This window comes from Marmota monax, unplaced genomic scaffold (genome assembly GCF_021218885.2).
Source record: "Marmota monax isolate L192 unplaced genomic scaffold, Marmota_monax_Labrador192_F-V1.1 WCK01_AAM20220418_F8-fsc00028, whole genome shotgun sequence".
NCBI lineage: Eukaryota > Metazoa > Chordata > Mammalia > Rodentia > Sciuridae > Marmota > Marmota monax.
This window is the reverse complement of record NW_026694779.1, coordinates 17,916,082-17,942,442: the sequence shown is the minus strand read 5'-3', so window position 1 is coordinate 17,942,442 and position 26,361 is coordinate 17,916,082. Positions and strand designations below refer to the sequence as shown.

Genomic DNA, 26,361 nt, shown 5'->3' with positions numbered 1-26,361 from the left:
CTGGAGGCCCATGTGGCAGCTTTCAGAGGAGCCAAGAACAGAGGGCTGCAGGCACCAGGAGCATAACACAGAAGGAGAAGCCGCCACCTATCCAGAGAAAACCAGGCATTCAGGTGACAGCAACTTGGGAAAACTCGGCTGAACCTTCTGTCCATGAAGTCCCCATTGTCACGTGAGGGCATAAAATCCCAACTGAAATATGCTTGCTCCTGCAAAGCTCATGAGCTGGGACGCACACACCGACTAACCGGGACTCAGAGGTCTTCCTGTGCTGTAACTCCTTGTCCTCACATACTGCACAGGACAGGGTCCTCCTCTGCTGGTCTGGGTTCTGCCCGAGGGCAGGGACCCTCAACCCCACATGTCCACTGGGTATCGACCATGGTGCCTGGCCCACAGGAGTCCCTGGGGTTTTGAGGAACATGGCATGCCGTCCTGCTCTAGTTACCACAGGTTTATTTTTCCCTTGGGGGCCTCTAACTTCTGTTCCCTGTTGTTAGGAGAGATGCATTTTCAGGCTTAGTGGTGATTGGCAAGCATTTTTATGTGGGGCTTGGCATTTAACATCTGGCCAAGTTGTGAAATCAATTTGCTACAGATAAGGAAGGACAGATGGAAATATTTTGAGTTCCCTGCACTTGGTTCAGAGAGAGCGCTGGGCTTGGACTGCTGGACAGATGGGGACCGCTCCTCAGTGCTCAGGCTCCACACACTTCCAGGAGGCTCCATGAACCCTTGCAGAATTCAGACTTCAGCTCCATTCCACCCTCTACCCTGATTGCGCCTCTTCCATCGTGGTCTGCCTATGTGAGAGGCTGTGGTGTGGCTTAGAGGTGGGGTGCTCTCAGAGGTAGGGTGCTCATCTAGCCTGTGTGAGGCCCTGGGTTCAACCTCCAGCGCTGCAAAGAAAGAAGTCGCAAAAAGAATCCTAGACGTGGGGCTGGGGTTGTGGCTCAGTGGCAGGGTGCTCGCTCGCCTAGCACATGCAAGGCCCTGGGTTTGATCCTCAGCCTTACATAAAAATAAATAAATACATAAAGGCATTGTGTCCAACTTCAACTAAATAAATATTTTTAAAAAAGAATCCTATGTGTGGTAGAAGAAGGTAAAGAAAAATAAAATTGACAGAGATGGGGGCCAGGGAAGGGAGCTGGGCTTCTGGGAAGGAATTGCTAAACTCACTGGGCCAAACGTAGGTTTTAATGGAAGAGAATTTGTTATCATACCTCTCCCTTCCCAGTGGGTGGACCCAGAGTGGCCTGGTGGGTTATATTCAAAATTACGACACAATTGCTCTGTACATTCGAAAGCCCGTGTCATGCTGCACTGTGTCACTGAGACTCCCAGTGGGCTCCCACATGGGGCCATCCGCACCCGGTTGCTGTTATAGCCCTTGGCCTATTACGGCCTTGCAGCCTCCAGGGCTGGCCGTCACAGCTGAAGGTCATGCTGGTGGCTGACCTGGGCAGAGGACAGCTCTTCTTCTGGAAGCCTGAAGAATCTTTTATATTCTTTCTTATTTTGAAAGTTCACAGCACACACCCACGTGTATGTGCAGCGCCCTGGCTCCCGGGCCACGGACTTGGTAGTTTGTTCCACGGTGGTGGTGGTTTCCCTGCTGAGACTCCTACTAGTCAGACCTTGGACGACGACTTCTTCTTCTTCTTTTTTTTTACTTATTTAGTTGTAGACGGGCAAAATATCTTTATTTATTCATTTTTATGTGGTGCTGAGGACCAAACCCCGGGCCCCACATGTGCAAGGCAGGCGCCCCACCACTGAGCTACAGCCCTAGCCCTTCCTTCCTTCCTTCCTTCCTTCCATCATTGTTTCCTTCTGCGGATGTGGATTGAATCCAGGGCATTGCATGTGCTAGACAGATGTTTACAAAAGAGTCACAACCCAAGCCCCAGAATTATCTTATGTAAAAATGTTTATTCTATTTCTCCAAGAATCTCATTTTCTTAATACTTCATCATGAAAATTTTTGAACATACAAAATATTAATGAATCATAAAATAGGTCCCTATCTATAGACCCATGAATATGCAATTGTTATAATTTTATTATATACCTATTCAAGCAATAACTTTAAAATGACATTTCTTCCCTGTGCTTTGAGAAAGGTCAGTTTTCTGAGTTTTTTCCCCCCAAGATCCAGGTTGCCCTTATTAGTCATGACTTCCTGAGGGCCAGTCACGTGAGTGGTAAGCCCCAGGACCCACGTCCACCCAGCTTTCACACAGGGGGTGGACAGGTGGCTGCTCCCGAGGGAAGGGGTGGCTAACAGCTGTGTGTGGACTTGGAGTCCTGGTCCTGCTCTGTCCCCTCTCCCCGCGAGTGCTCACTTGCAGACGGCCAGGTCTCCCCATGCAAGCTGCCACCTCTCCATGCCTGCAACTGTGGCCAGCAGTGTCCCCCACAGCTCCCAGATTTGTTAGAGTTCATCTGCTCTCTTCTGGTCCACCTTGCCCTCGTGCTGCCCACTGGTGGCCACCTCCATCCTGCTGTCTCCACTCTTCAGCGTGTTTTCTGTCTTGGAAAATCTGTGTGACATCTTCTTTTCAACATGTCCCTTGCCACAGTCCCTCTGTCCCTGCATATTCCGGCAGGCCTATGTATGCACACAAATGCACGTATGGTTCACTGTTCATTCCCTTCACATACACACTTCTAAGATACCGGAACGTTTTACAGGCAAAGTTAATTATGTCTGTATCATAGATGTGAGTTTGTAACATCACTGAGTGGAGTCTCAGGATCACAGGGAAGTGCGATGGGCTTATATTTCTATCAGAAAACTCTCCAATGTGGCCCTGCGTTCTTTCCCCAGTACTAGGGGGAAAAGCCCTCTCTCCTTTTCTACTTCTTTGTTTCATGACCACATTTTCAGGTAGTTTTCTATCAAGTCTTCATGGCTAGTTCACCCTCTGAATCCTTATGAAAGCAGTTTTGCTTGGTTTTGGTTTTTGTTGCTAGATAGGAGCCCAGGCCTCATGTCTGGGTGTGTGGTCTTTATCTGAGCTGCACCCAGCCCTGCTTTTGTGTTTCCAATTGTCAGAATTCATAACCCTTTACTCTTGGAAATTCGTAGTATTTTTACATTACCATCTTGCTTTTAATGTCGTGAGAGGCAGCTGGATGCCAATCTAGTTTTCATTTCTTTTAAAATAAGACATTATTTTTTTTTCTAAATTATGTGGGGCTTTGACTTTATTTTGGAAATTAAAAAACAGTGAGGCTGGTGGCTGTGGGGGAGGTAGCAGGCTCCACTGGCCACAGCATGAACCAGCATCGCGCTGGATATGGGAAGATGTGCTATTGTCATTGTCCTGTGTCTTCTAGAAGTGTCTGTGTCTCACCTTCTCAGAAGCAGTGAGACCTGAGGTCACTGGGGCCTGTCAGTGTTCTCTTTGCAGGTCACAGCTGAGCAGAGAATCATGAAGAGAGGAGTCGCTGATCCAACTCACACAGACCTGCCAACTGCCATCCTGATCCAACTTCTTTCCACAGTGGTCTGCTGACCTTCCAGGTCAACGGGGGTATAATGGTCATAAACAGCTCCATGCCGGAGGCACTGACCCCCAGCACAGGGACTGGCACTTGCAGAGCTGGGGTACAGAACAGGGAGGGTGCCTGGCTGTGCTTAGCCCAGGGCACTTCTCATCTGCCCAGAGGCAGGATGGCTGTTGTGGCTTGGAAAGGCAGTGTCCCCCAAAGGTGAGGGTCACAGTTAGGGATGGCTGCTGTGGCTTGGAAAGGCAGTGTCCCCCAAAGGTTAGGGTCACAGTTAGGGATGGTTGCTGTGGCTTGGAAAGGCAGTGTCCCCCAAAGGTTAGGGTCACAGTTAGGGATGGCTGCTGTGGCTTGGAAAGGCAGTGTCCCCCTAAGGTTAGGGTCACAGTTAGGGATGGCTGCTGTGGCTTGGAAAGGCAGTGTCCCCCAAAGGTTAGGGTCACAGTTAGGGATGGCTGCTGTGGCTTGGAAAGGCAGTGTCCCCCTAAGGTTAGGGTCACAGTTAGGGATGGCTACTGTGGCTTGGAAAGGCAGTGTCCCCCTAAGGTGAGGGTCAGGGTTAGGGATGGCTGCTGTGGCTTGGACATGGTATCATGCACAAACGTCCATTTGCTAGGGGCTTGTTCCTCGGGGTGGCACTACTGGGAGGTGGTAGAGCCTTGGGACTTGGGGCTTGGTGGGAGGTCACTGGGGCACTTCCCTGAAGGGGGCACGAGAGCCCAGCCAGGCCTCTTCCCTGTGCTCCCCAGCTCTTGACACAGCCTCACCACGGGCCTTAGTGATGGACAGATGGACCTGGCACTGGCACCTCCAAGACTGTGAGCTGACATAAGCCTTTCTCTTTGTAAGTGGATTATTCCTGGTGTTTCACTGCAGCGAGCAAGACTGGCTGACAATGGCTGGACAGACCATGGACCACCGAAACCCAGCCTTCACTCTGCTTTGAAGGCAAAGCATCAAATGGCTCCCAGGGAAACATGGAATCACAGAATTCACCCTAGGACTACATGGATATATCTGTATTTTCTTCAGAAGTAAGTGCATGTACCTTGACGGTAGCCAGAAAGGTCTTTCAAAGGAACAATATGGTGTGGGAAACGGGGCAGACCACAGGAGGAAACACCCCAGGACCCTGCTGGGGGGGGGGAGTGGGGTCAGGGATGGCCGGGAGCCACTGCACTGCCTACCCAGTTCCCAGCCTTTCCGGGGGAAGAATGCTTGAGGGCATCATGGAGTGGGTGGGGAAGGACAGGCGCAATGACAGCTTGGTGTGTTCAGAGCAAGTCAGTGGAAGGTTTGTGACCAGGGTGCTGTTCTGGCCCCCAGCTCACCCCACAGTGAGGAAGGCTCAGAGCCAAGGACCTGGGTTTTGCCCAGGACGGGAGACACAGGTGATGTGATGAGAAACAATTTGAAACAAGTCATCCGCACCTTATGGCAGATCACAGCTCTCCCAGCCCCTCCGCCCCTTTTCTCAGTCACACAGGAAACTCAATCCACCTTCAAGAGACAGACAGGGAGAGGGGAGAGAAGCCACCACAGCCAGGGATGAGGAAATGTGGCAGGACCCCTGGGAAACAAAAGAAATGCAGACACATAATCTCAATTCCTATGCTAGTTAAAGCACCATGAGAAAAAAAAAAAGAGGCCCAGGAAAGGAAAGGAGGCCAAGAACACAAAAGATGAGCCTAGAGAACTTTCTAAAGAAATGGGAACCAATCAAGTCTCCACAGCCGGCAGCATTAGGCAATACATACAGCAGAGATAAGGCCAGGAACAGAGCAGGCAAGTGGGAAAAGAAAGATCACACCAGGAGAAAAGCTGTGTTTGCATTCTAAGAGGCATGAACTTCAACAACCAAAGTGAATAAGAATACCCAGGAAACTAGGAAGAGAAACACGTTTTCTTTGGTTCCTAAGAGAATAAAGTAAAGTCAGAGAAACAGATGCTTTTACTCATCTTTGCTCTGTTAGCGCTCATCATTGCAACATTAGACAAGAAAGCAAAATAAGAATTGATTTTGTGGGGCAAAAAAAATCAGGGGCTGGGGATATAGCTCAGTTGGTAGAGTGCTTGTCTCACATGCACCAGGCCCTGGGTTCAATCCCCAGCACCACACACACACACACAAAAATCAAAAACATTACTTGTGAATGCTTAGTTTACCTACATAGGAATCTAAAAGAACCTAGTTAAGAAGGGTAGAACTTAATTATATTGCTCAGTGAATTGGGCAGATTATAGGAGATGGTTATTAACACAGAATCAAAACACTGAAGCGTGGAAACAGAAGAATTTTCCAAAACAGTGATTTTTAAACTTCATCTTAAAGTTGTAATAAATAAATAAGTTCATCCTTTTGAGGGACAATTTATCATTTTTCCTACAGAAATCAGCACATGTGGAAGTTCTATGTTCCGGAGTTACGATGGGGCTGTGTGTCGCTGTGGCACAGGAAGGGTGTGTGAGCTTCCTGTGACTGCCTGGAGGCTGTGAGCCACCTCGGCCCCAGCCCCGTTGAATGTTGTGAGCCTGGGAAAAGCTCGAAACTCCAAGCACAGGTCCTATTGAGAGTGTTCCACTCTCCCACCACCATGGAGCCCCCAAATCACGGGTCAATCCATCCTCAAGCTGGGACCATCTGTGTAAGATTAGTAATTGTGCTATGTACACTCGTACATGGAAAGATGTGTTCAAAGACAAGAGAAACATATTTTGGAGATGAACACTACACATTGTATAATGTCCAGAAGCTGTGTTCACACTGTGTGTCTTCATGTGTGTATCCATGTGCTAAATTCCACCATCATATGACAGAATAGAGATGTGTTGTTCTTTCAATCAATGCACTTCGGCGTAGTTTTTGCTTCTTTGTGAGTTTTTGTGTGTGTGTGGTGCTGAGGATTGAACCCGTGGCCTTGTGCATGCCAGGCAAGCACTCTATCAGCTGAGCTGTATCCCCAGCCCCGTGTATCTCTTTTAAAGGAGCAGAACTCATACCAAGTGAGCCAGGCTGACTCTAAGATACCCAAGCCTGGGCCCAGCTCTGCTCCTCACAGCTGGTGTGAACTCTGGCAGGATGCTGGAGTTCCCGTGTCTTGTTTCGTTTCTAGCGGGGACAATGACAGTGTCGGCCTCTCAGTCAGAGGGTAGGAGAGCAAGCTGCGTGGCATGGTCAAGGTCCTGGCCCCATGAGCACTTGGCAGACATCAGCTCCATTGAGAAGCATGTGTTCACTGGAGAATTTGCCCTAATTTACTTTTTTATGAGTGGTTAACTTGGTCGATGACATAGTACATAAAACTTTGGTATGTTTTACAAGTGTTCACCGACTTCCATGTTTCATAAAGTTATACTTCTCTTCTTTGATACAAGGAGGCTGATTTGTAGTGGGAGCAGGAGCGTGGGAGGAGTAGACGAACTCTAGATAGGGCCGAGGGTTTGGAGGGGAAGGGAGGGGGCAGGGGGTTGGTAATGATGGTGGAATGCGATGATCATTGTGGGGGGTGTGGGAGACTCCCCACTGAAGTTAAATTTTCCTCTTGGGAGAACATAACGGAGTCCCCCTGCTCTCTGATGGGCGCCAAGCCGAGCAGCACCAAATTCAAAGGTTTTCTTGACCAATCTCCGCAGGACACAGTGTCCGCTCGCTGTTCCTGAGTCACTCTGCCAATCAGCACCCGCCACGTCACCACGTCACCACGTCACCACCACGTCACCACGTCACCACGTCACGTCATCACGTCACCCATGCAACCCTTCTTAAGCCAAAGCTGCAAGCTCACTCTCTCTGCCCTCCTCCTCTTCTTTCTCTCCTCTCTCTCCTCTCTTCCTCTTTCTCTCTGCCCTCCTCCTCTCCTCTCTCTCCTCTCTTTCTCTTTCTCTCTGCCCTCCTCCTCTCCTCTCTCTCCTCTCTTCCTCTCCTTTTCTTCCCCTTTGGGCAGCCCCCCAATAAAATCTCTTGGTTGAATCTCCATCTCAGGTGAGTTACTGCCTTTCAATCACTATTATCCAAAGTACAGGTGTGAAGACACGAATCGGTGTGAATAAACTAGGTAGACAACCAGAGGTATGAAAAATCGTGATCTATATGCATAATAAGAATTGTAATGAATTCTGCTGTCATATATAAATTTTAAAAATTATACTTCTCTATGACTTAAGCTAATAAATTGACTTTTACATAAATTTTCTCATTTTTTCTTCAACTTTAATGAAGACAATAACATACTACTTAAGATGTAAGACTCTCTTGAAATACAAGTTTGTTTTTAAAAAATGAATATATACAATTTACCTTATTTTTAGCCATTTGTGCATCTCATTCTCCTCCCACCCCACATTTCCTTGCTTTTTAATGTCATGAAAGTTCTCTTGCCACAGAGGCTGCAAATCTCCAATGCATCCTCTGGGCAGCCCACTTTCAGAGAAGAATACTGTAATCTTGTTAATCTTGGACCATCTCACACACATTTATGGCACATTTACACACACATGCTGTGGTTTGGGTGTGGCTCGTCCTCCAAGGGTTCCTCGGTTGGAAGCTTGAGACTTTAGGAGGTGGGCAATGGAGGTCAAGCCTCAGGGGCTCTTGGAAGAAACAAGGGTTGCTCTGAGAGACTGAGTCAGCTGAGCTGGCTTAAGAGTGAGTCTGACTCCCAGCTGGGCCCGGTGGTGCAGGCCTATAATCCCAGTCGCTCAGGAGGCTGAGGCAGGAGGATGGAGATTTCAAAGCCAGCCTCAGTAATTTAGTGAGACCCTAAGCAAGTTAGCAAGACTCTGTCTCTAAACAAAATATTTAAAAAGAACTGGGGATATGACTTAGTGGTTAAGCAATCCTGGGTTCAATCCCTGGTACCAAAAAAAAAAAAAAAAAAAAAAGTGAGCCTGACTCTGAATCCCTCTCCTCTAGCCCCCGACCGCCCCTGCCAATCTCCTCTTGCTCCCTGCCTTCCCACCCTGATGGCACTATGAGCCTGCACCAGTGGCTGCCCAAGGGACAGTGGCTGTCCACCAGGGGACACTCAGCCCCCGACCCTGTGAGCTACATAAGCTTCTTTTTTAAAATTGTTAACTAGCTTCAGGTATTTTGCTCTGGTAATGGAAAATGTAGCATCTATCTAACCAAAAAAAGGTAATGAACATTTTTGTGTCATGTTTTATCACCAATCTGTAGCTTTAAAAGCCATCTCCTCTCAGGGATGCTGTTAGCCTAATATTGTGCAGTTAAACTCAGTTTCTTCCACTGTGCTGCACACCATCCAGCTGACACAGAAAGTGCTGTGTGGAGCCGAGTCCTGAGAAGGGGGCAGAGAAGGGGGGAGCCAGCCAGCGACAGGGCCACCTTCCTTCCTCTCTTTGCAGGACCACAGAGTGGGTCTTAGGAGGGTTTGCTTCATTAAGAAAGAGCGTTGAGGTGCTCTGTGGTACTGATGCTCTCTTGGTCACCTCATAGCACCTGAGATCTCTTGCCACTCTCAGGGCTCATGAATTGAAGCCAGAATTTAAAATAGGCAGTCAGCATAGATAAATGAGCCCAGATTGAAGAAGACAGACCAAATCGGTTTGGGTCGATGGAGCTGTGGGAGATTGAAATGTCATTGTCCCCCGAGCCAGGGTTGACTGCCCTTCCTAAAGAATCTTTAATGAAACATCTCCTGAGCAGACAGGGAACTGCTAATGAATCTGCCCTGGCCCCTCCACCCCACCTGTGTCCCACATTGTGGCCTTCCCACTGGCATCTCCGGATCACACACACAGTATGAGGGAAAATGAACAAGATAAAGGGAAGAATGTGAAAGAACGAAGAAAACTTTAGATGTATAAAAGAAATGGGACTTCCTCATCCAAGGGATTCTGCCTTTTGGGTCTCCTTCTTCCTCTGGGCAGAAGTCTGTTCTGCTATCCTTTAAATAAAGCTTCTAACATTTTACTCTACACTTCCTCAGCGTGTTTCTCTTGTGTCATACTTCAACACTCAGGGACCAGGACTCCTCAAGATGACCCGTAACTGGCGGTATCAACATCGACTCTCAGGGACGGTTGGGTGCTGAGAGAAATTCAGAACCAGCTCGACAGCAGGCAGGATGGAAAGTGGATGTCTTGGGTTTCCCAGCTGTCTTGCATGTGGACTTAATGGTTTTTTAAAGAAATCTTTTATTCTTTCACAACTTTAGAGAAAACATATAATCTAGTTTCTTTCAGTGTCAGGAGGTCAGGCTGAACTTCAAGCTGGAAGAATGTCACAGTAGATATTCTACTAAATGTTTCCGTTTTACCTGTTTCCTCCAGAACCCAGCCTCCTTTAGCTGGAGTTAAAGTTTACATTTAGAAGATGGGAAAATGGATAGAAGTGTGTAATAGCATCTCACTCTTCCCCAAGAACTCTGTTTCCGGGATGCATTTCACATCTTTCTGTTGTAGTTACAAGTGGTAAAACTGGGTGGCCACGTTTCCACCCCTCCTTTTGTTCTCTATCAGTTCCACGTTGAAGCTTGCCACCTGGGCTCCCAGTCACCTCCTCAGCCGGGGCCTTCTTTCTTCATGACTTCTCAGCATGACATGGGGAACTGCCCAGCTGGCCACTGTGACCCTCAGGTGGGTCCCACCCCCACAGTCAGATGGACTGCAGTTGGTGTTCAACCAGTACACACAGAGGGTTACTGAGTGGAGAAGCCAGTTTTCTTGTCCCTAGGAAGACTGTTAGGGACATAAAGCCACAGCAGTAGAAACCACCTTGTGGGCCGGCTGAGAGCTTTCCTTCAGAGGCCCTTGGGCCGATGTCACCAAGATATTCTAAACACAGTTCCAACACTCAATCGTGTGAAGTAAGCAAGGCATTCGATCTGTAGTTCTGGGTGATTCTTCGCTTTTGTGAACTTTCCTGAATTAATTTCAGGCATAATCTTCAATTTTGGAGAAAAACATTTAAAATCAACCCCAAGGTATAAGTTGTAGAACAGCCCAATGAAGTCACTTTTTTAAAAAAAATATTTTTTCAGTTACAGGTAGACACAATATTTTTTTATTTTATGTGGTTCTGAGGATCAAACCCAGTGCCTCACACATGCTAGGCAAGTGGTCTACCTCTGAGCCACAACCCCAGCCCCAGGAAGTCACTCTTCATGCTTCGCATGGGCAGAGGACCATGTTTCCTCTGCAACCAGGCTCCGTCTAATGATGTGACCTTTACCACATTAACAGAGAGCAAATAAAAACTTGCCAACTGTGATACAATGGGGGCTCGAAATATCAGATGAATGGAGCTGAGAAGATTCTAAAGGTCAAAAGCTCGGCAAGAAAGAAGTCAACACAGTGATTTGTGTTTGACATGGGTTGTACCAGGCTCTTTACAAGATTATTTTTTGAATTCTTAATGCTTAAAAACTATAGTAGTAAATGTAATTTAAAAGTCTATCACTACAATGATGTCAACTAAGGTTTACTTAGACTCGCATGTTACAGCCTAGAGCTCTGTATTGTACACCGACATGTGCCAGAATGTGGGGATACTCAGTAAACACTCTGGGCCCACCTGACTTGGAGTTTCATAGGGGACACAGATAAACTCCCAATCACCCCATCCAGCAGGGCCAGCAGCAAAAGGAGAGATGAGGAAGTGGTGTCCTCCAGCCCAGGGTGGTAAAAAGGCGCGTGGATCTGGCCAGGCGTAAAGGAGCCCACACTGCACTCTGAGGCTGAGATACAGCTGGCCAGGGGTGGAAGAGTGGGAAGCGCATTGCATACACAAGGTGCTCTGCAGCTATGCTGGCACAGGGGAGAAAGACGGGTACATCCTGATATGTTCACTATGGTGGGAGGATCAAGTTTGAGTAAAGAGCTATAGACTGGTGATTCTCAATGAAGACTGGAGATTGTCACCCCTGGGGACATTTATCAGTGCTTGAGGATATATCTCCATGGCAGAGAGGGTGCTACTGATCTCTGGTGGGTAGACTGCTGAGATTCCCCTGTACCTCCTGCAATGCACAGGACTTCCACACAACTAAGAGTCATCCAGGCCTCATCAGCCCTGCCTGGGCTAAGAAGCCCTGCTGTAGGAAGCCTGCAGCTTCAAAGGTGAGGTGAGACCACAGAGCTACCTGAAGGACCAGGGAGTTCTAAGAGGCCCTGCTGTAGGAAGCCTGCAGATCCAAGGTGGGTGAGACCACAGAGCTACCTCAATGACCAGAAAGCTCTGGGTAAGCACACATTGCTTGTCACTGTGAGCACCACACTTACGGTGGAAGCTAGTACTTTTAAATCTGTTGTGAGTTTTCCTGGTATGATCTGACAATTGTACCATTACATCTCCCTGTCTTACAAGGTGGGAAGACCATCATTGTAGAAAAATAGGTGATAGTTTAAAAATAAAAAGAAATAGTGACTTATTCTTTGGACCCTTCCAGTCATAGTATATTTTTAAAAAAAAACACATATGCAATACTTATTTTTGAATGTCTTTGCCACCCAGGTCAGCATGCAGGTCTGGTCTCATGAATCTACAGCACTCCAGCAGAGGAAGGAAAGCACACTAGGCCAAACCGTACTCCATCTGGAAGTAAAATACGGTTTATATAGGGCAAAGGGCTTCTTCTTTTTTTTTTTTAAAGGGCTTCTTAATACTGAAAAATTTTTAGAATCAGACACTTTTGAACACCTGGTGACAATTAAGGCCTCTCTTCAGAATATGCACCTTTATCCCAAATGTTTGCTATCAGGAGTTCACAGGCCCTTCCAAGACAGTGATTTCTCATGTGATGCAGATGTTCCAAACATATCTAATGACCAGATTCATAGCAACAAACATTTGCCAAAGGAAATTTGGCATAATTTAGAATCATCCAGAATAAATTAGCATTTTTTAATCACAGAGGAACTCCTTCAAAAATGTTCTCCATGATGCCCTGTGTGGTTGCAAGTATGCATGGATGTCCATAGACACGAGCGTTCTCGGGATCCGTGGTGAAGATGGCATTGCTCCGTTTACAACGACCATTCGTGAGCGGTTCTGTAACCCATGCTTTTCTCCTGATCTCTTTCCATTTCTCCACTGCTTTCTCTAAAAATAGTGATTACTGTGAGGCAGGCTCACTGCCTCATGGATGGGAAGGAAGGAAGGTGGGTTGGTCAGTGCTATATTCATCAGTTTTCCTTCCTACTTTCAAGTGCCGAACTTCCAACTCCCTTGACTCTTTATCAGCAGACGTCCTGTCTTGTCATGACAGATGGCTGCCACCACCTTCCACACATGCCCTGGAGTTCCCAGAGGAGACCAGGCACGCTAACTCCAGCACGGCCACCACCCATTCTTTGGAGCATTCCTACTTCCTGATTTGCCAGCGTGCCTTCATTTTTCTCGCTGGCTTCCTCTGTGCAGTCTGAGTGTCAACCTTCTTTTCAGGTCCAGCCGTGATTTCTAGTCATTTGAACCTCTTAAGCCACGTTCCTTCACGTCGGTGTGACCTATTGATGCTGGGCAGAGGTTTCCACCTAGTGGAACTGCAGGTGTCAGCTGGGCCACTGTTGTCACCTGGGACTCACGTGTCTCAGCTCATGGCTGTTCCCAGAGCCCATGTCCCATGCCTCCTTTCCTGTGGCTGCTCCCATCTCCAAGGCAGCTGTGCTGGCAGGATCCCCTCCTGCTTCCCGTCTCTCTGTTCACATCTGCCACGTCTCTGACTCCCATGGGAGACCATGCTTTGCTTTGAAAGGACTATGTGATTATATTGGGCTCAGCTGGCAAACACGGATCCTCTATTATAGGGTCTGTGACTTTTCTAGCCCATGCAAAGTCCCCAGGCCATGTAACCAGGTACTCACCCATTCCAGGGATTAGGGTATGCACACCTGGAGGGTGGGCATTCTGTGTACCATAGTGACCTCCAGGTAGAGTGTCACAAGGGACCAGGTTTGATTAGAACCACATGGAAGAACATTCAATTAGAACTGTTAGAGGAAGGACCATGGATGTAAAGAAAAATAATAATAAGGAGACAGAGACAAGGTGCAGAGGCAAGGAAGGTGGCAGAGTGGCCTTTGTCCAAGGGGCCACGTTTATTTATAACAATAGGTCCCATTAGGTCATCAGTACCATAACCACATTATTGTTTAGAGTATCAGTAAGGTTGCTTATTTTGCAGTTACATTTCATAGTTACAATATGCAATGTTAGGAGCTTTGTTTAGTTCTCAAGAAGGCCCATTGTCTGAAGTTACTGTTAGGCGGGCAGCTCCAGGAGCACCGGAGCTTGGTGAAACATTGTAGTTATCTAGCAAGCAAGTTCCTGTGTTCCCAGGACTTATGTGCCTAAGATCAAGGTCGAAGCTGATGAGACTATCATGGAGGGCATTGCCATAGCAACTGGGCATCCTAGGCCTTTGCACAGAAACTTTCTTAGGCACTGAGCATGCCACAGCCCTGAAGTCATCAGGGACCCCAATCCCAAACGAAGAAACCCTACACCTGTTAGCTGGCCTGGAAGTATGGGTGAAAGTCTGTTTGCTGAAAATGAAGGCAGGAGTTAGTAGTCAGGTTTTCCTCACTGGGAACACAATACCCAACCAGAGCAGCGCAGAGGAGGAAGAGTTCTAGGGCTCATGGTTTCAGAGCATCAGGCCATGGGCAGCCACCTGCAGCCCACTGGGCCCGAGGAGAGGCAGCACATCCTGGCAGAGGATGTGGCGGGGGCAGCTGCTCAGTGCATGGCCTCCATGAGCCCGGCCCACAGGGACAGTGGAATCCCCAGGTGCTCCCCCAGCACCCCTCCCCAGCCATGCCCCCACCCACATCAGCACAGTCAGCACTTCCAGTCCATCAGTGCACCAAGAGGGTACAGGCACTGACTGGTCCAGCCTTGTCACCTCTGGACATAGTCGCCGCTGGGCACGCCTCACACTTGATCCCAACAGCAGCTCTTTCAGAAGAAGGCAAAGGTGGGAAATGTGGGAGTCTGGAGGAAGAAGCCCCCGCCAACCTGGGGGCCAGGGAAGGAGCAGTGAGGGTGCAGGGGGAGGGGACATTCTGTGACAGGGCAACAGCAATGCTTCCTCCACATAGAACACGCACATTAAATAAAGACACCAAAATTAAAAGCTAAGTACAAACACTGCTACGGGCAGCTATGGGCAGATCCTGAGAGTTCAGTGTGGCGATGGCTGGATGGTATGTCAGCAGGACATGCAAAAATGCCACTTGAGAGCTGTGGATTTTGAGAAAGGTCTGAGAACTGACAGAGGCAAACACAGAAACAGCGCCTCTTCATCACCCCTGAAGAGGGCATCACACCCAGGCTATGACACCTCCACCATGCTGGTCACTGTGCATGCTTCCATGACTCACAAACGCAAGGGACTTGAAGGTGATCCCTCTCCCCTCCACTCAAGAAAAGGGTCAAGCATACTGTGTCTTGAACTCTAAGAGATGAAACACTACAAAAGACGTAATAGAAAAACACCCCGTTCCCAGTTCAACTTGTTAACTTACCAAGAAATTAGAGCTACCCGAAAAGACTATAAGTCACCATCAAAGGACAGAAAAACTACTCAAAGAATGGGAAGAAGACTCAGCATCACAGCAATCAATCCATGTTAACTGGAAACTCAATGTTTTGATACCAATAAATAATAGCTTCTTTTTTTTTTTCTACTGGGCAAACTCAATATAAATTTCAAATGGAAAAATGAATAAGAATATCTAGGGGCTGGGGATGTAGCTCAATTGGAAGAGTGCTTGCCTCACATGCACAAGGCCCTGGGTTCGATCCCCAGCACCACCACTTTAAAAAAAAAAAAAAAATTCCAAAATGTAAAAACTCTAAAGTAGAAAAGGAAGGAAGACGAACTCTGCTGGGTAGTAAGTTACACCCCAATATTTAGTAGTTTCAACATTGAGGTGGGAATCCAAGACTCCATATAACAGCACAGGAGTAGGCCAGAGGGTAGAACTGGGCCTCCACCCACGCCTCTGTGGCTGGGAAGCCCATCAGTCAGCGAGCGGTGCAGAGTGAGGGGGAGCCCAGGAGAGCCGCTGACCTACAGCCCAAGCACCCAATGTGGGGAAACAGAAGGGTAAAGGCAAAAACACTTCAAGAACCACTGAGAGGGGCTGGGGATGTGGCTCAACCGGCAGCGCGCTCGCCTGGCATGCGTGCGGCCCGGGTTCGATCCTCAGCACCACATACAAACCAAGATGTTGTGTCCGCCGAAAACTTAAAAATAAATATTAAAATTCATTCTCTCTCTCTCTCTCTCTCTAAAAAAAAAAAAAAAGAACCACTGAGGAAATCCCTTTAGGATCTTGGAAAAGCGGAAGGTCTAAGAGAAAAGCAACATTTGATAACAGTAGAATTTTCTTCTGAGGAAAAAGCCAGTCAAAATATGTCATAATGCCATAAATACATTCATGGCAAAGTGTGAAACAGCAAAAATGGGAGTGATTTGTCATTCTTAGAGACCAATTAGTGTATCATTTGGCTGTATAGGAATAGTATTTTGCTGTAGAAAAAAATAAGGAAGTTATTTATGTACTGGTTCATAAAAAAATTCAAGATATACTGTGAAGCGAAAAGAACAAAGTGAAAAACACTGTTTTAATATGCTGATCTGTATATAAAAAGAAGGAAATTGAGAGTATTTGGACAACAAGCCCTGCCCTGCCCTAGTGACAATGAAGCCAGATTTAAAGTTAGGTAGTCAGTGTAGTTAGGTAAATCGGGTCTAATACCGAGTGAAATCTAAAATGGAGGCCATGCTGGCAATGATTCCGGGAAACGCAGGACAACTCAAGGAATGTTAATGAAGTCCGAAAAGGCCCTAGGCCAAAGTCCACCTCAAAGAAATGTTAATGAACAGCCCCCAGCAAAAAGGTGCTGACTCAGAAGTCCTTCCTGACCAGATTACTTCTTTGGCCCACCTGTGTCCCACCCCTCGGGCCTTCCCACCTACATTCCATCACTGAAAGAACTATAAAAAGGGGAGACAACATCCCTTCCACGGATTCCACCTCTTGGGTCCCCTTCTTCCTCCGGGAGAAGTCTTTTCTGCTGTCCTTTAATAAACTTCTAATTTCTACTCTGACCTTGCCTCGGCGTGCTTCTTTGGTGTTATTCTTCAACATTGGGGAAGCAAGAACTCGTCACCAGTCAACAGCGGTAACAACTCCATGGTGTGTAGAGCAGCAGTCCTCAGGCTGTGCCTGCCCTAGTGACTCCATGGTGTGTAGAGCAGCAGTCCTCGGGCTGTTAGAATGAAGAGTGGAATATAAAAGAACTTGTGTTTGCCTGGCCTATGACTATCAGATGCCCAGGAATATTCAGAGAACGGCCACCATGGAAGTGGTGTAGCCTGTGGATTTATTGTTTTTAAATAAATCCTGGCCTTGTGGGAAGACACAACACCTTGGCTGCATGGTGACAACAAAGCTGTGTGCAGTGTGTTTGCACCTTGCCTGGATCAGGAGATTGTGGAGGTACTTAAGAAAGAAGAGCACAGCCCATCCAGAGGTCGGGACAGTGAGCAGAAGTATCACAGGTGGGATTTTCTCTGAATCCTTTTTATATTGTTTCATTTTGCATTAGTGACTCAAAAGCATAAATTCAATCAGGTCTAGTAATATCTCACCTCTTCTCGGAAACCCGACTTGTCCTGTTAGTTGTTGTTTTGTTATTTGCCATAGGTAATGTGCACATGAGATTTTTACAACAGCTATTATTTAAAAGGAATTCACCCAAACTGTGCCCCACATGGTGCCAACATAAGAAATACTTAAGCTATACTGTGGCAAGGCATTTGGTTATATTTCTGCTTTATTGTTTGACAGAGAATTTGGTTTTAAGAAAATCTCACTACATACAGGGCTGATTTAGTCTTGTCTGCAAGAAAGCTGTCATCCAGAGCTCAGAGCTGTGACTTTCACATAGAGGCCCCCAGGGTTCTGGAGGGAGCAGGGCACCTGTGGAGCTGGCCTGGTGAGTGGCACACCTTCCCCTCACCCTGGTGTGGATGACAGGCACTGGAATAGGCTCCTTGGGCAGGTGCAGATTTCAAAATGAGATTAGATCTCAGGTCTTCAGAGACTAAAAAACAAGAAAAGCAAACAAACTTGGAGATGGTTCTGGAAGTGCATTTAATGCTGATTCAAGCAACTTAAAAGCCGGTCATTTTTATCTTTGTCAGGGGCTACAAGGAAATTCTCCTTCAAAGAATAGCCTGACATTTACAAGAAACAGCCCCCTGGGAGACATCCTGCCTGGGAGACATCCTGCAGCTACCTATCTCCCTGGAATATCCTGCGGTAATCAGGATCATCAGACATCTTGTAGCTGGCAGTTTTACCACCCACATCCAGCAATTGCTGATTAGAGAGCTTCCCCATCCCCAGCATATAAATACCCCTGTGTGAACAATAAAAGTTTGCAGCTTGATCAGAACTCCTGTCTTGCTGTCATCCCTCGTGTCTGTGTCTCTTGTCCCTTCATTCCTCCCCACCTAGGTTCGCGGCCCTCATTGGGTCAGGACATTTGGCGTCCAAGTGTACTCGAGCCTTTGACTGAGAAGGACAATCTTCACTATTAACATTATAATTTTCGAAAATCCCATTAGTGAAACTCATTTTTCAAACCTTGAACTCTACAGAATCTAGATACGGATGGCAAAGTTACAATTTTATTTGTGTTAACCTGTTTTATAAGTTCATACCTATGACAGTTTGTACGTATTCTTAAAATCAGAGGGAATGGACTGTCTTGACACTTTGGTGGACTGTGAACCAGAGTAGTTATCCTCTCAGAGGTCATGAAGTCGTGGTCTTTGTCAGCCGCACACTCTGGTAATCTGTATTCTGTGCTGTTGCACAACAGGGATAAGATCTTCATTCACTAAATAGAGTAAAGAGCAGCTTTCTAAGCCTCCCATGTTCATCCTCTGAGTGCTGGACAGTTAGACTTCCCCTGAACACCAAGGAGAAGTACATTGCTTTCCCATAATTTTCATTGATTTTTCTAACTATTGGTCACACTATTTCAAAGAAGTCAATAAAGATATCAATTGGAGTATGGGTAAAATACTTAAAATTTTTATCTTATGACATAACGTGATGCTTAATTTCATTAAAAAATTGTACATGTTAGCCAGTCATGATGGTGCATGCCTATAATCCCAGCACTTGGGAGGCTGAGGAAGGAGAATTGCAAGTTCAAAGTCAGCCTCAGCAACTTAGTGAGAAACTGGTCTCAAAATAAAAATACAAAAATAAAAGGACTAAGGATATGGCTCAATGGTTAAGTGCCCCTAGGTTCAATCTCTGCTACAAAAAAAAAAAAAAAAAAAACTTCAATGCTTCTCTCTATCAAATAGAGGGTTATTTACAGTTTCAAAACAGCAAAATGAATTTTGTTTGGTCTGTTAAGTCCAAAAATTGGTTTCATTATGAAAGATAGTTCTATTGCAAAATAAATAGCCTGGTAAACCTTATTTATTAGTAAGAATTATTGTAACATACCACAATTGATCTAAAATGTACAGTGTATGACAGCCACAGTCCTGAGTAACTGATAAAAATCATGTATGCAAAGCTACATTCACTGTTAGAGAATAACTTCACATGTATAAGAGGCTCCACCATATACAAAGAGACGCCAAAGAAAACATTATTTTGAAATTTGTACCTAAGTGATACCATCTGACAGCATAAGAAGAGGTGTCAGTGCTCACATGTATAATGTGACATTCACCACTTTTGAACAGTGGGTTTGTATGTGTTGCAGTGTAGTCGCATCTGAAAACATGTGAAGTAGTAATTGCATTGAATGATTGCAGGGATGCCAAGGCAGTGTTGTGAAGCACCTCCTAAATGTCTCAACAGTGGAGTCAGAGTTCAGGGACTGAGGGCTGGAACGCGTCGGCAGGAGCCCAACACTCCAAGCTTTCGCGTTGCTGTGTGAACCCCTAAGCCTGTGGATCACCCCTAGTCCAAGACTTCATCTGATTTTATCAAAGCAGTCCTTGGAGCTGATAAAGGCAGGTTTCATACACTCTTGGCCCATCAGTATGCGCCCCAGGCTTGCCTATGTCCTCCTGGAGTTCACACCTTCAGAAAGCTCTGCTGGGACTGTCCACACTGCACTGTCACCAAGGCCGATGGCTCTCCTCCAGTGGGCAGTTGACCTTGCGCACGGGAGCCATAGGGAAGACTTGACAGGACCATCAGTAAGTGTCTCTGGCTTGGCTTTCAGTCGATTCTAGTTTCTGTCTGTATTAAAGGCATTTTATTTCAAGTGTCATGAACTGTGATCAACTCTTACCAGTGTGCCTGTAGGCAACAGTCACCCATACATCCTTTTCCTCACTAATGTGACTCAAAGAGGCAAGACCCAGGTCCGTCATGGCTGATTGTGAACTCCACCGTGTCGATTTCATGAAATAAAGCTCATTTAAAGACAGGTCATCCTCAGATCTGCTCGTTCTCCTCTCAGTTACTTGGCTTTAGAAAGAAATAAACTCTAGTTAGCAGCTCTTTGTAGAGGCGCTTGTGCTTACTGGTGGCTGAGGCCAATCTCCGTCGGGACCTTGGCTCACGTTGTCTCACCGTGTCACTCTGCAGCCATCTGTGAAAGTTGGTGCCACAGATCCAGCCTCCCCACGCCCTGAGAGCCCCATCTGCCGTCCCTTTCTCCTGCTCTGTTGCCATCTTGCTCTAGGAAGCATCAGGGACATAAACTTTCTAAATTTTCACTTTATTGTGGTAACAACATTTAGCGGGACTTGGATCCACGATGACCCAGGATCAAGGCTGCCTACTCTTTGCTTCTGAGTTCTGATGGGGGGTGAGCTCCACAGGGATGGGCACCACCGGTTACTTTGGGAAGAAAACAGAAGCTCAGCAGGGAGGTCCCTAGGCCAGCAGGTGTGAACGACGGACAGCCCAGGCCACGGCACAGTGCCACCCGTTGGGCCTCTGGCTCAGATGTACTGCAGCTGGCAGAGCACTTACTATACTAGTGAGCCAATCCTCACACCCAGATTCCCAGGACTGTAGAAACCCTGTTTTTCATGAAACAAACTAGAAAGGCTGTACTATCCAGCTACCTTCACTAGTGCTGCTCTCCTAAGGGATCACAAGAGCATCCAGTACCCATGCGGAACAGAGATAAGCCAGGGTTTCGTCCTAGATTTGGGGTGTGCTCACACAAAGACACTTGAAGGTGACCTTCGTTCTGGGAATTTGTATGGCTTACAGAACAATAAACTTGCCTCACATCTGACCCTAGAGACCACAGTGTGTCTGTTTCCTGTGTTCACTGGCCTGGCCTTCAACTTCCAAGACAGATTCCCTCGGGTGAAAAGCAGCAGCCCTGAAGGAACTCGGTTGCTCCTTCCATTTCCCCTCTTATCTACCATATGGGAGCAACAAAGTGCTTTGACCATGTCTTTGGCTGTTTTCCAACTGGACTGTTGGCTTGCTTCCACTGAAGAGTGATGTGAGCTCCTTAGGTCCTCGAGATGTTAGGACCCTGGCCTGGAATTTGCTTTCTCATGTTCTTGGCAGGGTATTTCACAGAACAACAATTTTACCTTTAATTGTGATCGATTGTATTAAATTAAACTGTGTTGGGCCAAGGACGCCTCTGCGGAGTCCCTATGGAGGAACCACAGCCTAACTTTTTCTGTCAACAGCAGGAGGCCTGGTTGCATGGACACTCACGCAGCAGAGAGCAGAAGGTCAGCAATCACAGTGCTGTCGGGCGAGACTCGGGCAGGGCGGGACCCCTAACACCAGTTAGGAGCCTTCCCTCGTTGCCTCCCTGGCCCACCCATGAGAGGTCTGGAGGGCTAGGGGCCTCTCACCGGTCCTTCTTTCCATTTAACTTGAACTGTCTGAGGTCTTCCTTCTATCAGGACCTTCCAAACAGCAAACGGTTTCCATTTTGAAGAAGTGCAGCTCACACCTTTCCCCTTTGAACTGCACTCCGTGTCGGCCCAATGGGGCTTTGCCTCACTCTGGAGCCCCAAGATCCCCTTGCACCCCTTGGTCTTGGTAGTTGTGCATTGGGGCTGTGGCCGTGGCCCTCTTGACAGGCCCTGGTTTGGGCCTCAGCTCTCACCTTGGTCCACAGCTCAGAGGACGTACTTGTGAGGTGTTCTCTTGCTTCCTGTGTTTCAGGAGTATTTCTCTTTGCTTAGAAGCAGTTCTCTGCAGCCTTCTCCAAAATCCTCATCTGGCAAGTGGGCTGTCCTGGTGCTGGCCGGCGACTTCCTCTCTTGTTGGAGTGGGGAGCCGCTGGGCACTTTGTGTGACTGGCAACTATCCACTGAAGCCCTTGTGTGGCTCAGGTCTAGGTCTTTCTCTGACTTCCAGAGTACATGTCTGCTCCTCACCAGTGTCCAAGGCTACAGATGTGCTGGACAGGAGTGATGGGGAAGGCCACCCCACGTTCCCACAGCTGGTCTCCACAAACTGCTGCTAGTCCATCACTGAGCACAATCGCACACAATGCTTTTGTTTAAAATCCCTCCTTTTTTATTTGTTCACGTCTCCATGGGTATACTTTGCTGTGTGCCAGTAGTTACTGCAGGTGACATTAATGAGCTAGAACTCACAATTTTGATATTTAACTTCAAAACCATAGAATGTATATCTGGATTGAAAGAGTTTTACATATTAACTAGATTTTAATTATAAAATTTCTAGTTTCTTCCCTAGATAGTCTTAAAGAGTTTAAAAAGTCAATTGACCCAGTCGAAGTAACTATTTCTACCCTTTGCATGAATCTTACCCATATCCTTTTGCATCCCTTAACAGATCATCATATCTGGGGTACAGCTTGCACACTGCCCACCTCCAGTGCAGGAGGGACCAGTCACACGTTTTTCTGTTTTAGATGGGACACAGGAAAGGGTGCCCTGTCCCAGCTGAGGCACAGTGATGGAGGGGTCTGGGCCTGCCCTCAGGTGCCCCAACGTAGCTAAGAACAGTGATGGAGGGGTCTGGGCCTGCCCTCGGGTGCCCTAACTCAGCTGAAGCACTGTTGTACAGGGAAGTCCTCCATCCTCTCTGAACTCCTGGACTTGCTTCCTGGCTTTCCTTAAATGACCGCCTTCCCCATGGCTCTCACTGTGATCTGGTTTTTTGTAACTCCGGGACACAGGGCCAATGCCAAGCAGCAGCAGGCCTTCTGACCCTGCCCTGGACTTATGGATTCCTTTCCCCGTATCTTTGCATTGTTGTCCTTCTGTGTGTGTGTGTGTGTGTGTGTGTGTGTGTGTACCTGCCATCCTGGATTAGCACACACCCAGTTACTGTGATGCCTTTTATCACCTCTAAAGATCATGTCTCCTAAACAGAGCTGAGGGCCTGGGGTTGGGGCTTCAACCTGCACACATTTAGGACTCGATCCTTAATCCTTACGTCTACTCCTGAGTGGTTGGTTTGCCATCAGGACGGGCAATCTCCAGCAGCGTCTTACCGTGCTGGGGTCTTGGTGGGCAGCCTACGGTTGGCACTGGAACATCACGTTACACCAGCACCAGGTTTTCCTGCTCTGTTTGCAGTGTGTTGTTCTGCACAGCCCTATGCACACCTGAGAGAATCTATCAGAGCCTGTGCTGATTCAGGAGCCTGTGGTGTTTTTGTTACAATACTTCACTGAGATACCATTCCTCTATGTTAAAATCCACCATTTCTAGTGTACTTCAGTTCTTCCTGAAATCATCGTGGGGTTGCGCAACTCTTGATCTGAGCCCAAGGCCCTTGGACAACATCAGGTCACCTTCCTCCCAAAAGCTGTCCTGTGGACTGGCCTGCTCTGGATGTTCCATGTGCATGGTCCACTGCAAGACTGTGTCTCTTTGTGAGTGCTCCCCTCCCTCAGAAGGATGTTTCAAGGTTCCTGTGCCGCAGTGAGTTCCAGGGCCTTGTTCCTCTCTTTTGTCAAGTAAGGTCCTGCCCTATGGTCACATGACATGCTGTTTGGATGGATCCTGTTTTGTTTATCCATTCATCAGATGAATAATGTTTACATTGTCTCTACTTTGGGGCTTTTACAAATCTTGCTGCTATGAATATTTATGTGCAGATTTTTGTGTAGACATATGTTTTCAATTATAATGGGCATAAACCAGGGAGTGAAATTACAGGTTTTAATGTGACTCTGCTTAACATTTGGAGGCTGTGTAACTGTTTCTCAGAGAGACAGCAGCAATTTGCCATCCCTTTACAGTTCCTGAGGGCTGCCATTTCCCTGACTTCTTGACAGCCCTTGCTGATTTTAGACAGCCCATGTGTCTGAGATAGACATCGTGTGGTTACTACTCTTCTCAAGTGGGGTTAGGGCATGTTTTAAGGCAGAGAAGGTGTCTGTCTTGTTGAACGTTCTACAGAATGTGTTTTCTGCTGTTGTTGAATGACATCATCTCTAAATATCAATCACATCCATTGGCTGATGATTTTGAGTTCAGCTATGTCCTTACTGATTTTCTTCTGCTGGATCTGACCCAGGGGTGTTCAAGTCTCCAACTTTGCAGTGGACTCATCTACGTATCTGTGTGGTTCTCTTTTTATCTCACATCTTTTGATGCTTTGTCTTTAGGCACATGCATGTTCAGGATTGTTGTATCACTGGGTGACGGAGATCAGGTCTCCAAGCAGATACAACTGCAATAGGAAGGAGGAAGTCAAGTCTCCCTATTTTCAGATATCATACTACATGTGGAAAACCTTAACACTCCACCCAAAGACTGTTAGAAGAGCTAAGTGAATTCAGTATGTTAAAGGATACAAAATCAACATACAAAAATCAGTAGGTAGCATTGTTATGTACCAATAATGTGTATCACTGAGTCACTGAAAAAAAAAAACATAAAACCAATCCCATTCACAACTACCAATAAATAAAACACCTAGGAGGAAACTTAACCAAGGAAGGGAAAGACCTCCACCATAAAAATCATAAAACACTTCTGAAAAAAATTGAAGACATCAAAACAAGTGAAGAATTAATATTGTTAATTAATATCCATGGTTCTCAAAGTGATTTACAGATTAAATGAAATCCCCATGAAAGTACTAATGACATTCTCCATGGACTGGAAAAAATATCCTAAAATTCATCCAGAAGCACAAAAACCTCAAATACCCAAAGCAACTCTGAGCACATGGAGCAATGCTGGAGATATCACACTGCAGACCAAAGTGACCATCATGTGACATAAAAACGATCCACAGGCCTACGGGACAGCACAGAGATCCAGAGGCTAGCCCCCACAGCCACCGCCAGCTGACTCTTGACGGAGGTACCAGAACTCACCCTGGCGAAGGCACAGCCTCTTTACCTCTCCTCTTCACCTGCACGATTTCTGCAGAGTTGACACAATTAGGTCAGGTGGTTTTCCCTCTGGCTTACTCAATATGGTTTGTTTTTTCCCTCCTCTGGCTTAAATGTACCCAGGGGTAGGTTGTTTTTACACATGTTACTTGGTGCTCTCTGAGCTTCCTAAATCTGTGTTTTCACCTTAATCAGAGGGAATTCTCAGTCTACTGCTTCAAGTGTTTTTTCTGGTTTTCTTTCTTACTTCTGTTCCCTTCCTGCACAGGTTACTCCTGTGCAGGTGCCCCACAGTTCTCGGGTGTTCTGTTCTATCTCTTCCTCTGCTTTTCAGGTTTGGAAGCTGCGACTGACATGTCCTCAAGACCAGAGGCTGCTTTAGCCCTGTGTCTCTGTCACCGAGCACCTCACCCCAGCATGTGTTTTTATTCTTCTTTTCCATCTCTCCACTTTTGGCACCCATCTGTTCTTGTATGTCGCCTGCCTTTTCTGTTGGAGCCCTTAGCTGCTAACTGTAGTTGTTGAGTTCAGAGTCTGGCAATTCCAACACTCCTGCTGTATCTGAGTCCAGTTTGGATGCTTCCTCTGTAATTGCAAACTGTCTTTTGCTTCTTTTTCTGAGCAGCAGGAGTGTTTGGGTCAGAGCAACTGCAGTAAGCAGGACTTTGGTGAGGCAGCAAGCATGAAGAGAGGGACTTCCACGGTCCCTGAGGAAGTCTCAGGGGAGCCCCCCCCCCGTGGGATAACCTGGCTGGAGCGGTTGGGGCTGGTGTTTCCCCCCACCCGGGTACTCTGGTGCAGGGGAACCTCAGGAGGTCAGGCTCTGGTCACAGTCCCTCTTGGTGGCCAGTCCTAACAAAATCAGAATGCTTGGAGCATCTAACACTGGTTCCTTCTACTCCCACACCGACCTTCACTGTAAGGACTAGGTGGAGCTTCAGGAAGGTCGAGCCTGCTGTCCAGTACATGGCCTCTGGCTTTCAGGAGAGAAGCCATGTGAAATGGCACCATGCGACCCCCTGGGAAACCAGACTTTCTCCCCTCCTAGGGTTTGTTGTTTGCTCCCCTTTGTTGTTACTGTTTGCTCCTTTTGTGACTTTCCAGGTCCAATTTGGTAAAGTCCCCCCCCCCCTTTTGTCACTGCAAAGTCACTAAAGTGACATTTCAGAGATTAGTCAAGAGAGTTTCTTCACTGCATTGAAGCAAACAGTGCCCCAGCTTTTGGTGTCTGGGCTCAGCACAGCTGAGGCTGACCGCTGACCCCGCCTGAGCCTCCACTTCTTGTGCTCAGGGCCTCCTGGCCAGCCGCCCTGGGTTCCTGCTCAGCCCACCACCCTGCACATGACACGTCCTTTTAGATGCCCAGGAGCATGCCTGAGGCTCCCAAATCCAGTTCCCTGGTTTCCCCTGAAGTGTTTTTGTGAGGCTCCTTCAGCCTCAACTAATAGAACACATCAGTCAAATACGATCTAAACAATTGATGTTGGGTTTTTGTGACGACTGCTGTAGTGGGGGGCTGCTCCCCT

At 47.2% G+C, this 26,361-nt stretch overlaps 1 long non-coding RNA gene and 1 other non-coding gene across 2 annotated transcripts in view; one reads left to right on the top strand and one right to left on the bottom strand.

Annotated features, from left to right (window-relative positions):
- The first annotated feature begins 15,219 nt into the window (after positions 1 to 15,219).
- Positions 15,220 to 15,292, top strand: Trnav-cac (transfer RNA valine (anticodon CAC)). Its single transcript has one exon. It is a non-coding gene; the product is annotated as a tRNA-Val (tRNA).
- Positions 15,293 to 17,191: 1,899 nt separating this feature from the next.
- The window catches only part of LOC131423452 (uncharacterized), a 114,855-nt gene continuing 105,685 nt past the window's right edge, over positions 17,192 to 26,361 (bottom strand). Inside the window, exon 3 of the long non-coding RNA XR_009225055.1 lies at positions 17,192 to 17,590. This is a non-coding gene — a long non-coding RNA (uncharacterized LOC131423452). The remainder of the gene's footprint in view (positions 17,591 to 26,361) is intronic.